Raw genomic sequence first — 13,225 nt, 5'->3', positions numbered from 1 at the left:
CAATACTGGGCCTTCTATCTCGTTCACAACTGGATATGTCTATCGACGGTTCACGATGAGCGAATTAATTCTGAGCTGACACAGGTACAAGCCACTTATCAAAGAGCTATCTATCTCTTCACGTGTGAATGTCTTCGAAGAAATATTAACGTCCGAAGTTAATTTTCTGAAGTTGAATGGTTCGTACTGTTCAAAATCTATAAATGTTTCTGATCAAATATCTCTAGTTTCCCGATTAATGAGCGTTAATCACAGTTGTAGCTTCAGTGGTTTAAAGTATAATAACTGTGGCAAACCAACAATACGTGTTGTCTGTTGGCGCATTGGTTTAAAAATGTTATACGAGGTTCTCGATATTTCAGTCGGGAACAATAACAATATTTACAAAAATATGTATATATTGTTAATTCTTACAATGCAGAATATTCTACAAATTTAGTGAATAAGTGGAAATTTCGCAATACACATTTAAAAGTATAAGTTATATGGATTTATAAATATAAATTTAACTTACACAAACGTCGATATTAAAATATATATATAATAGTAAATTCGTTACTAGTTGGTTTGGTTGGTTTTTGGAATTTCGCACAAAGCTACTCGAGGGCTATCGGTGTTAGCCGTCCCTAATTTAGCAGTGTAAGACTAGAGGGAAGGCAACTAGTCATCACCACCCACCACCAACTCTTGGGCTACTCTTTTACCAACGAATAGTGGGATTGACCGTCACATTATGATGCCCCCACGGCTGGGAGGGCGAGCATGTTTGGCGCGACTCGGGCGCGAACCTGCGACCCTCAGATTACGAAGCGCACGCCTTAACGCGCTAGGCCATGCCAGGCCCTAAATTCGTTACTAAACATTGCTAATATAGCTTAACATAGTATATTTATAATGAGTTGTATTTATAGTGCATTTTGTATTTATGGCAAAGCTACTAAGGCTTCGCGTCAGGAACGGAGTTTTTACGTCATTGAGGATCTGTTAGAGGGGCAAGGTAAATTTTGGACCTCTTACTACTACTATTATCTACCGCCATTTCTAATGTTGAATGTCCTCACCAGAGGAAAAGAAGTCAGTAAACAACATTTGAACTACTCCATACATGCAAATGTCATTTTAATATCACAGCCAGAGCTTAAATTACGAAACTAATTTATAATATAACACATAAATCTACGTCTGTGCCACAGAGCTTATCAGTGCGGCTCGGCATGGCCAAATGGGTTAAAGCATTCGACTCGTAATCCGAGTCGCGGGTTCGAATCCCGATCATACCAAACATGCTCGCCCTTTCAGCCGTGGGTGCGTTATAATGTGACGGTCAATACAACTATTCGTTGCTTAAAGAGTAGCCCAAGAGTTGGCGGTAGGTGGTGATGACTAGCTGCCTTCCCTCTAGTCTTACACTGCAAAATTAGGGACGGCTAGCGCAGATAGCCTTTGAGTAGCTTTGCGCGAAATTCAAATACAAACAAACAAACTTATCAGTGCCCTTATATATATTAAATGAAATAGATAAATCGTTTTCTTATATAAAGCTTACCGACGGCTGGAATAACTTGAGTTATTTTGTTTAAGAAATAAAACACGAACATTTTATAAATGTTATTAATTCTAAGACTATCACGATATTTACAGTAGTAGACGTTAATAGAAAATAAAGTTGATTTAAACAGTGCGAGCCTAAAAAAACTCGACGTCACAGTCCTTTGGATTTCATAGATATAGATTTTCAATTTTTTTTATTAATAACTGAAAATTCTAATGGGAACTAGTGTGGACCTGAAGAAACTCTAGGCCACAGTTATTTGTATTTCGTGTGTATAGATTTTCATACCTTTTACTAAAAAAATGAAAATTCTATTACGCATATTCTATTATAATATTTATTATAAAACTACTTACAACTTCATTCAACTAAGAAGCTGGAATTTGATGTGAATATTGACCACTTTTTACGTTGTACGCATGACTGAATTTGAATTTTTGTTTAAACTAATGTCGTTTCGTTTATTTTATAATCAAATGTAAATAGATACTGCTGTTGTTTTTTTATTTATCTACTATCATTAGCAATTTTTTAAATATTAACTGAAGTTCGTAGACAAATTATTCATGCTTGTTAATATCAAATTGTAAGTTATAAATCAAAATAGAAGTTACTTTGTCCCTAATTCTTATGTTATTTACTAAATAATATGTCGTTCTTATATTTAAGTAATTAGATTTTGGTAAAGTAATAGTGTTTCATATAATCACTATTAAATAGCGCTAAGAAAGAAAGATTTTCGAAATCTGTTTAACAGTAGGTTTCACTTGTTCAGACTAGTTTACGAAATAATTTTTTTAAACTTTCAATTATTTATCTTGTTGCGTATTATGAGTTATTTCGGACAAGTCTCCGATTTATTATGTTACGTATTACGATTTCATATAGCCATAAACTGGTTTAAATTTTAATTTTGACTTAAAGGTTAAATAAATGTAAAGAGTTATGATGTTTGCTAATGAGATTGATATACGCAGTTTTCTTTCTTAATACAAATATATTTTAATGTACAAATAATAGTACAACTTTCCGAGTTTAACTCAGATACAATTCAGGAAGCTAGTTACCTCTGTATTTCTTCGCTGGTCTCACGCTGTTTACAAGCTCACTCTTCATTGCTGAAATTATGTAATGTTTTCGTTAAAACACCGATTTCCAATGAGAATTCACTGAGTTTTGTAACACTCGAAGTTTTTAAACGATCCTGGTCAAATATCTGTAGTTTTCCGACTAATAAGCGTTTATCACAATTATAGTTTCAGAGATTTATGGTATACTAATTGTAGTAAACCAACAATGTCAAACTGTCTCTTGTTTCGTCGGCTTATTAAAGTTAAGGCGAGGTCCTAGAAATTTCTGTTGGCAATAATACGCCAGGGCTTTTATAAAACATATATTGTTGATTCTTACATTTCAGAATATTCTAAAAATCTGGAGAATAGGCGGGAATTTTGTAATACACTTTTAACAATATAAGGTACATGCATTTCTATAAATATATTTAACTAAAATAAACATTAGTTTTTAACATAAATATATAATAGTAAATCCGTTACAATCTATCATTTGTTATAACATTGTATTAACAAATGAAATGATATTATGTATATTTGAAGAATGGTACATCCTTGTTTTTAGGTTTGTTAATTTGGCTTTATAAATATTTTAATTTTAAAATGTTATTATAAACAATTTCAAAACCTCGTAATATAAAATTTTCCAGATATTGTCATTGAAATAAAAACTATTCTAGTTCTAGTGATGTATCGTCCAATTTTTTCTTTGGAAACTAAACAGTGTAATATACTTAGAATATTAATTTTATACGTTTAATATTATATATTTAGAGTAAATACTAAATATTCTACATACTGATTCAAGTTTGCGGGTTTGTAAAAAATATCGATTAAAATTTATTTTGCAAGTGAAACATCAGTACATCTACAAATCTTAAGGCATTCTTATTTCTTTCAATAGTAAACTTAATCTCCCTATTTATCAAATCTGAAATTCAATAAACGTACTAGTGTCCTTCTATAACAAAAAACAATCATCTAGAAATATTTTCCAAAATTTATTTACGTGTGCTACAAAATTCTCTTCAAAATAATTAGGTAAAATATTAAATAACTGTACTTCAAAAATCCCATAGTGATATTAGTATAAGTTAGATAATTCATGAACTCATTGTTATCTAAGAGATTTTTCCTAATAAGTAAAAAAATCTTAATACTAGATCTTAGCCTTTTAAGATAGAATCTTTATTAAACTTTAGATGAGTTAATTCTTCGTATTGATTCTAAAGAAATTCCGTGGTCATTACTTTACAATAGAGCTGTTGCATCGAATCATCAAAACTCTTATTTTTTGTTCTTTTGATAATTTTTCAACATACTTGGTATAGTCCCTAATAATGATAGGAATATCAAAAATTAATAACATATCCAGGAAATCACTAAAATATTCCGTAGTTTTATAATTACCTACTGCAACCGGTATCCCTCAAATATTCAGACGTTTTCGATTTTAAATATTTTCATTTCAACACCAAACCCTTGCATCTCACAACACTGAAAACCGAGTTTCGACAGTCGGGTGAATACAGCGTAGTTTTGTTCTTCACATTAAACAAATTCAAAAATATTTCATTAACTCTGCTTGATTTATGGATGTTTAGATATACATAAAAATGCATAATTTCTGAATTATTCTAATTTTTTAAAAAATAATCCCATCTTAAAACCTTCAACAATATTCATTCATTTTCTTTTCACGAAATTTATGCGTCTCGTTTCATTTAGTCTCTCATTCTGTGGTGATCTCTTGCGTTATTTAAGTGATCATAAAGCAGTTGGCTGTAAAATAGGATCACGATTAGCAGTAATTTATCTTTATAAGCGTTTTAAAAATCAAATTCGAATATTTACGTTTTCTAAGCGATTTCCTGTCCTTTTAAATTCATCTATCTATCCCTTGTTTTTCAGTAGCAGAATATAATTAAAGTTTTCACAAATTAAATGAAATTGAGGATTTATTCATTTTATGCAGTAATGATCCAACTTTACTTTTACTAATATATCATCTTCATTTAAAACATTAAAAATATATTTTAAGCCTTAATTATTCAGTAAATTTATACATGTCTTCTATCTATCGTAATTTATTAAGATTGTTCGTGGGAATAAATGTTATTCCTTTTGTTAATAATCGTATTTCAATTTGTTACCAATTATTTTCTATTAAATTTAAAGCTTTGAATTTTATTAAATTACCAATAGTGATTCGAGCCATATTAAACTGCAAAAAAATATTTTCTTTTCATCAATAATTTATTTAACTGCAATTCAAGAAATGTAACACATATTTTATAATGTATAAATTCTTGTAAATTGTATCTGTGAAACAGATAATTTAAGGTAAAGGAGAAATTTATGATTAATTTAATTACATGTTAAAACAAAGTACTCAACAGAAAAGTAATTATTGTTACGGATAATAAATGTTATGAGACCTTGCTTTTAATATATTCAATATCAATTTATTTTTTGCATTAGTCGTCAGTAATTTTGAAATAACAGAAGAAACGGAGAACTTTCTTAAATGACATAAATATTTCAGTTTTCTCTGACCTAAACAAAAGTCGACAAATTTAGATCGAGCAATTACGTATTAATTTGTCATTAAACGTACTTCACTTGTTTACTTCTTCAATAATAAAATGTTAGTTTCATAAATTATCACTCTACTGATATGTAAAATATTTAAACGTTTATATAAACAAGATTTCATGAAATCATGAATAAAAGATATATATTCTAATAACCTTTAAACTAGGTAATTAAGCAACGGTAAGTTTACATATATAACAGCCATGACTTTTACTCAGAGAAAAAGATGTATTATAATATAACAGAAAACTAACAATATTTTAAGTATTACTCATACTGTTACTGAGTGATCTTGTGTGTTAGGTTTATATTGTTCATTTTCTTTTGTATTATAGAATATAAGCCAAGATGGATAATAAAATAAAAGAGGACTACAATTTTCCAAATTATTAAAACATACAACAGAAAATAATTAAAACATGTTTCTTTTTTACCATATTATATAAAGAAACCAAAGGGAAAGCCTTTTAAAAATTTTATTTGTGCTAGTTTTTAGTGGAATAAACATAAGCTTTCAACACAAGTATGTTTAATTTTTAGAGCAATGCTAAATTACACTATTTGTTTATTTATTAAAATTAAAACACTGTAGTAGTTTCAATTACAGATTTTTAGCTTTAGTTTATTGTCGACTCTTCCTGATTTCATGGCAAGGTTTCTCACTCTCTGGTGAATCCTTCACCACTTCTGTATTTTGTCTAAAGTTTCTGGCTCTATGTTTAGTTTTTCTCAGGTCTGTAGTTTGTCTGAGGTTTTGATCTCTACGTTAAATCCTTCATCAGGTTTGTATTTCGTCTGAGATTTCGAACAATAAATTGAATCTTCATGAGATCTATAACTTTTTTTAGATCATTATGAACTTTTTTCGATTTTGAGATGACATCAGAGAATGCAAATAGGAAAAAGTTAATTGCAAAGGTCGACAGCATCAGGGAAATCATCATGTATAATGGAAACCTATGAGTGCATTCCGACATAACTCAGAAACCAACCAAAATATTTACAGTGTTCAATATCGAGCACTAGTGACCAGTGTCGCAGAAAACATGCAACAAGATTTTGTTACTCCGAGAAACACACGTAAAAGCGTGAAACTGTGCAATGAAAATAAACGTACTGAAAAAATAGAAACTAAAAATAATATGAAAGGATGAGTTAACATCCACTATTTCCTAACCAACGGACATACCAAGGATTCAAATAAATACCTCAGAAAAACGCATACATCCGTGTCTTAACTGTAAGGGGTGCAGGCAGTTCCACGTCACACTTTGTGTCCACTTTTCAGTCTGTGTTTTATTTATCACATAGCATATCGATAAACAAATAGATACAGTTTATTCATTAAGTCATAAGGTATTTTGCTCCGGCTTTTAGTTAATAAATTCAGAAAATCATTAATACATTATCACTTTCGCCATGCTTATACCGGTATTTCAGTTATCTTAATTCCAACATTAACCATTAAAAACTATGGTTTATTTGGCAAACAGTACTTTTCATGTAGCGTACAAAGAGTTTGTTAGTTTGTTTTTGAAGTTCGCGCAAAGCTGCATGAAGGCTATCTCGACTAGTCATCCCTAATTTAGCAGTGTAAGACTAGAGAGAAGGCAGCTAGTCATCACCACCCACCGCCAACTCTTGGGACATTCTTTTACCAACGAATAGTGGGATTGACCGTTACATTATAACGTCCCACGGCTGAAAGGGCGAGAATGTTTGGTGTGACGGAGATTCGAACCTGCGATCCTCAGATTACGAGTCGATTGCCTTAACCACTTGGCCAGGCAGGGCCCACTTTCAAGGGAAGAAAATTTTGCTTCACTTGAAAGTATTTTACGACGGGTATCGACAACCAAATTTAAAGGTTGTTTAAAGAGAAAATTGACTAACATGATAACATATAATTTTGGTCGCAGCTTCAAACTTCTTCAGTCAATATAGTCATCCTTTACCTGTAAGTGGTAAATCCCACTTTTGGTTGCTAAAGTTTGGTAACTGTAAATATCAGTTGTTTCAGTAATATCTTGGAATTATAATTTGTTTAATATTGTAAAAACGCTTTTAATTTGGCTTTTCTCACTGCCTTCAATAATAAAAAGACCGGCTAATTGTGAAATATTTAGAGTCTCTTGTTTGTATGCCTTATAAAAGTGTACACCCCTGCAATGTTTCCACATTTTGTTGCCGTAATCGTGAGACTTTCAAATGAAACTTTGTATTTAGAATCTACACTAGCTACTGCAAACTGAAAAAGCTAAACAAACGCTGATATTATGTAGGCTAGGTTTTAAAAAAAAATAGCATAATGGTCTCTGACTGTGTATAATCAAGGTGGTTTAACTGGACTTCTGAGTAAATGCATCTTTTCAAGCCACAACCCACATAGTAATATAACGATAAAGACAAGAGAGACCAACCAAGAGAAGCACAGATGAGGAGAAGGTTACGATAATATTTCAAAGTCGATTATTATCTCTTTAACTACAGAGATGTCCATCATTCACAAGTGGAAAGTGCTTCATACTATCCACTCACTACCCTGATCAGGACGTCCTTCTAAACAAAGCAGCAGGGCAAGCAGAAAACTGGTTAGGGACGCCACTGTGAAGTCAACAGTGACTCTGAATGGTTTGCAAAGTTCCATGTCTAATGTGGAAGTCAGTGTTCATACACCAACAATATCCCAGCTCCTAAACAAAACTGGCCTGTACGGACGAGTGGCAAGAAAGAAGGGATTATTTTAAACCTCGTTTGAAGTTTACGATAAAGCATATATATAATGCTGCATACATATGACCAAACGTTTTGTGGTCGAACGAGACAAAGATTTAGCTTTCTGGTATAAATTCAGAGCGTTACATCTGGTGCAAGCCCAACAGAGTACATCATCCAGTAAACCGTCCCAACTGTCAAGCACCATGGCGACAGCATCATGTTATGGAGAAACTTCTGATCATAAGGGACTGAGAAGATTTTCAGAATTGAGGAGAAGTTGGGTGGTGCAAAGTTCAGGTAGATTCTGGAGAAAAAGCCTATTTGAGTCAGCCAAGAAACTTAAACTGAGTCAAATGTCACAATCATGTCTTTCGATATGATTTACTTCGATAACCCTGTCGTTGGTCCGCTGGGTTTACTGTCGCCCAGATGTCACTGAACCTTTAATACACCTTGACATGTAATTAACCTTTAAGTTGAAATTGAAATTTAACTTAGTTTCCGGCAATTTGAAATCATAATACGTATCATAATAAATTCGAGGCTTGTTCGAGATAAATTATAGTACATAGCAGTTTTAATTTAGACACTTGCTAAAGGATGCATAATATAACGATATAGAAAATTTATGAAATTTAAGAACAGAAAAGCTTCGTGTAATACATGGAAACAAGGGTTTAATATAAGTACGAGTAATAAGTGGTGAGCAAAAAGTTCAATGTTAAAAAAATAAGTTATACGGTGCAAACATTAAGAGGTATTGTATTTATTCTGTTTTTTATTCAAAACTAATTCCATGAAACATTTCACTTGAAGTTAGGCCTAAAACTTATTTCAAAGTGATGTTACGTCTGCAAAAGTGTTGTTCTTGTATTGAAAAAGTAAATTAATTTGTAATCGTGACTTGGACTAATCTTGAAATTAATTTTTACTAAATAATCGAAAAACCGTGTTAAAATACAACGCGGTACAACTATATAAGATTTACGACGCAAGAGAATCGAAATATATTGACAGACACACAAGAGAATTTATTCCTGATCTAAGAAAGAAAAAAAAAAGAAAATATATTTACTCTTAAATTTCTGGTTTGTATTGCTTTACAAGTAAAATGAGTTTCAAGTAAACACGTAGACTGTAGTTTTTACTTAGTTCAAATTATTGTGAGACTGATTTAGAATATTATAACTAGAATTTTTAAAATTTTTAATAACATTTGAAATTACTGTAATGATCTTTTTATTTAGTTCAGGATACCATAAAAACAAATACACATCAGATTATATTTGTATTAGTACAAACTTATACAATGTCATTTTAATTATAGAATATAAAAGACTTATTTTTAGTCAAAATTTATTGTTTTGACGTTGTTTAATATAACTTAACTGGTATAAAAGCCCGTGAAAATGTCAAAAAGAGGGGAAACCAAAGTTTAACAAATCTAAATTTTCCTATATGCATTTACAATTTTGCCTCCGTAAACAAACATGAGTTAAATAAAGGGAAATGGAGGTCTATCACGAGCAATATCTCCTTTGTCTAAAGAGCGAGGCCTGGCATGGCCAGGTGGTTAAGGCACTCGACTCGTAATCTGAGGGTCGGAGTTCGAATCCCCGTCACATTAAACATGCTTGCCCTTTTAGCCGTGGGGGCGTTATAATGTTATGGTAAATCCCACTATTCCTTGGTAAAAGAATAGCCCAAGAGTTGGAGTTGGGCGGTGATGGCCAGCTGCCTTCCCTCTAGTCTTATACTGCTAAATTAGGGACGACTTTGCGTGAAAATTCAAAACAAACCAAAACAAACTCTTTCACTTTAAGACAACTGAATTAAGAAATGACCGGTAATCAGAAAGTTAAGGTTTATAAAACTTCTCACGAGTTATTGTGTGTACATAACTCTAGGTTTTTTATTTAATTTGTTTTAGGTTTCTACTCTTATAACTACATTCAAAACCATATGTTTCTACACATTTCTGTCGTGGCTTAGTGATAAGCTTTGAGATCTTCTACTGCTAAACTTCGGAATTCGATCCCTGTAGTGTACAAAACACAGTTAATTCATTATAGCTTTTTGTTTAATCAAATACATAAGTGTGTTTTTTTTAATAGCAATGAACTTATAATACATATCTGCGGGAAATATTTTGTTGTTATTGTTTTATTTTCAAGTTTATAAGCACAGATTAAATGATAATAGTTGTTGATGTACGCTCTACAATTTGTGATTAAGAATATTTCGTATTAGCTCCGTGAAAATATTTGATTTTTACGAAGTATAATGGTGAAAGGCTATTCCGTTACAAATACTTTCAGATAAGTGGTGTAATACACATGTCCTGATAGGTCGTGCTCACCTTCCTAGCGTTACCTAAACTAACGATTTACGTTGAGATGGGTTGGTTTAGTCTCAGCTTTCTAATGATATGACAAGAACGCGAATAATGATGACGTGTTGTGAACACAGAACTATACTTCATATGACTATTTAAAGGACAACCAAGCACGATACGACTTTCAGGCTTTACATTTTATTTTGTCTGTAAATGAAGTTCGTGTGTCATATTGACTGCGGGCAAACGAAATGAGGCCAGCTTTTACTGCAGCGAGTCAGTTCACCCTTTAAACATTCAGTCACATGACATACGTTATGTTGTCGTTAAGATATAATAATACAATATAATATAATAGCTAGAGTTATTTTCTCTGATATACAAATGAAATAAGGGAAATAATACACGACATGTTTTGGACAAATAAAAGAAATTTCGAATATTATAAAGTAGCGACAAAACCTCCTTAAAACTTTGGTGGTGTTTATTATTATTGTGTATTATTAATAATTGAGGTTTCGTAATCTCTTGTTAGGTCTGTGAGTACACTAATAAGTAGAAATAAGGTCGATGTAAACTTGTTCTAAATACTTACAGTAATGTATTTACTATGCAATATTAGCAGCGGTTTGCTTTTTACATATTACAGCTCGTCTGGTTTAGTTCTTATGAGATAAAATCAACTTTACTCTGCCATAAATTCAGATATCTAAGAAATGCTTAATGTCTTTTTGGAATTAAGATTCTACACAGTGTAGGTTGTAGTTAAACACGAGATACAATTTTACAATAAATTGTGTACAATAATACGTCACGAAAAGATTAATTTTATTTTTTATAAGATTAATATCTGGTAAAATGGCAGTAGTTTTAGTTTTTTTTTAGTTTAAAAAATCTTTGAAGCATAATAGGATAAATCTTGCTGAAAGTTAAACAGGGACAGTAACGTTTTTTATCGTCTACTTCGTGTGAGGTCTTCACAGTCAGAGCGATAAGTTTGAGAGATTTAACGGTAAAAATCGAGTTTTGATACTTGTGGTTGGCACAGTGCAGGTACTCCATTGTGTTGCTTTGTTTTCAAAAATGAACCAACAAAAATATTTGTTTGTCAGATTAGGCTGATACTGATACTCACTACAATTCAAATCTATTTGTTTGTCAGACTAGGCTGGTACTGATATTCACTACAATTCAGATCTATTTGTTTGTCACATTAGGCTGATACTGATACTCACTACGACTCAGATTTATTTGTCAGACTAGGCTGGTACTGATATTCACTACAATTCAGATCTATTTGTTTGTCACATTACGCTGATACTGATACTCACTACGACTCAGATTTATTTGTTTGTCTGACTAGGCTGGTACTGATACTCAACTACGGTTCAGATATATTTGTTTGTGAGATTAGTCTGGTACTGATATTGATTACAGCTCAGATTAAACCGTTTAAAGACTGACACTTATAAAATGATATTTGTTACCGTTTGTAATTAAGCAAAAAGCTACACAAGAGACTATCTGTGCTCTGTCCACCACAGTTATCGAAACACGGTTTTTAGCGTTGTAAGTCCTCAGACATACCGCTGTGCTACTGGAGAGCTATTCCTTGCAGCTTTCACAAAGAGAATGATGTATTTTATCTCGGGTATGTACATAGAAAGTATTAGCAATATGTCCAATGGGAAACTTATCTTTATTTACGATACTTATACACAATATAACAAAGCATAGGTTTTAACATTTTAAAACCAACAAAACATTATACTGTTAATAAGTATTTACATTTTAAAACTAACAAAGCACAACTATTAGTATTTTAAAACCAACAAAACGTTCTACTGTTTAATACCTGTTGTCATTTCGAATACAACAAAACATTAAGACCGTTCAATAACTGTTAATACTTCAAAACCCGAAAAACTTTAAGACGGCTTCATAACTTTATTATTGCAAATCCAACAAAACATTAAGACCGTTCAATAACTGTTAATACTTCAAAACCCGAAAAGCTTCAAGACGGCTTCATAACTATATTACTGCATATCCAACAAACCATTAAGACCGTTCAATAACTGTTAATACTTCAAAACCCGAAAAGCTTTAACACGGCTTCATAACTTTATTACTGCATATCCAACAAAACATTAAGACCGTTCAATAACTGTTAATACTTCAAAACCCGAAAAGCTTTAACACGGCTTCATAACTTTATTACTGCAAATCCAACAAAACATTAAGACCGTTTAATAACATGTAACACTTCGAATACAAGAAAACATAATAATGTTTGATTCGTGTAGCATTGTCCGAAATTCAAAAACAAAAAACCTTTAGATTCAAATTTCTAGTTATTTGAAATATATTGTATACATTTCGTAACATTTTTTCCGTGTTTATGTTGTTAAAGTACGCTGTCTTTCTTTTCACTGAATGTTATTAAATGTGTTTTTCTATGGATGAATTGTGTTAGTATTTTGTTCATGATGAGTACTGTTAGTATTTGTTCTGTGTTGGTAGTGTTTTGCTCTCTATAGATTATATTAGTGTTTACATGTGCGGGTCATGTCAGGTGTTTGCTCTGTACGTGGGTTACAAAAGCGTCTGCTCAGTGTAAATTGCATTGATGTTTGCTCTATGTAGTTTAATTTAGTGTTTGTATTATATATTTTTTTTCCTTTTTCGATTATTTCAGATAGTATATGTTCTGTGTGGAGTATGTTAAGTAATGAATACTTTCTGAACATTACTCAAATGGACTTTGTTGTGTTTCCTGGTGCAAAGCTACACAATGGGCTATTTGCACCCGAAGAAATCGTACCTCGGATTTTTGCTTTGTAAGTCAGTAAGCATACCTCTGCTTCACCAATTACTTAGAATCATAATTCATATAAACGAAAGTGCTTACACGTAAAATACCCGTGTATTCAATGGACATATATGTCTCCT

Source organism: Tachypleus tridentatus, chromosome 11, assembly GCF_004210375.1.
Source record: "Tachypleus tridentatus isolate NWPU-2018 chromosome 11, ASM421037v1, whole genome shotgun sequence".
Classification (NCBI taxonomy): domain Eukaryota; kingdom Metazoa; phylum Arthropoda; class Merostomata; order Xiphosura; family Limulidae; genus Tachypleus; species Tachypleus tridentatus.
This window is presented reverse-complemented; position numbering follows the sequence as displayed.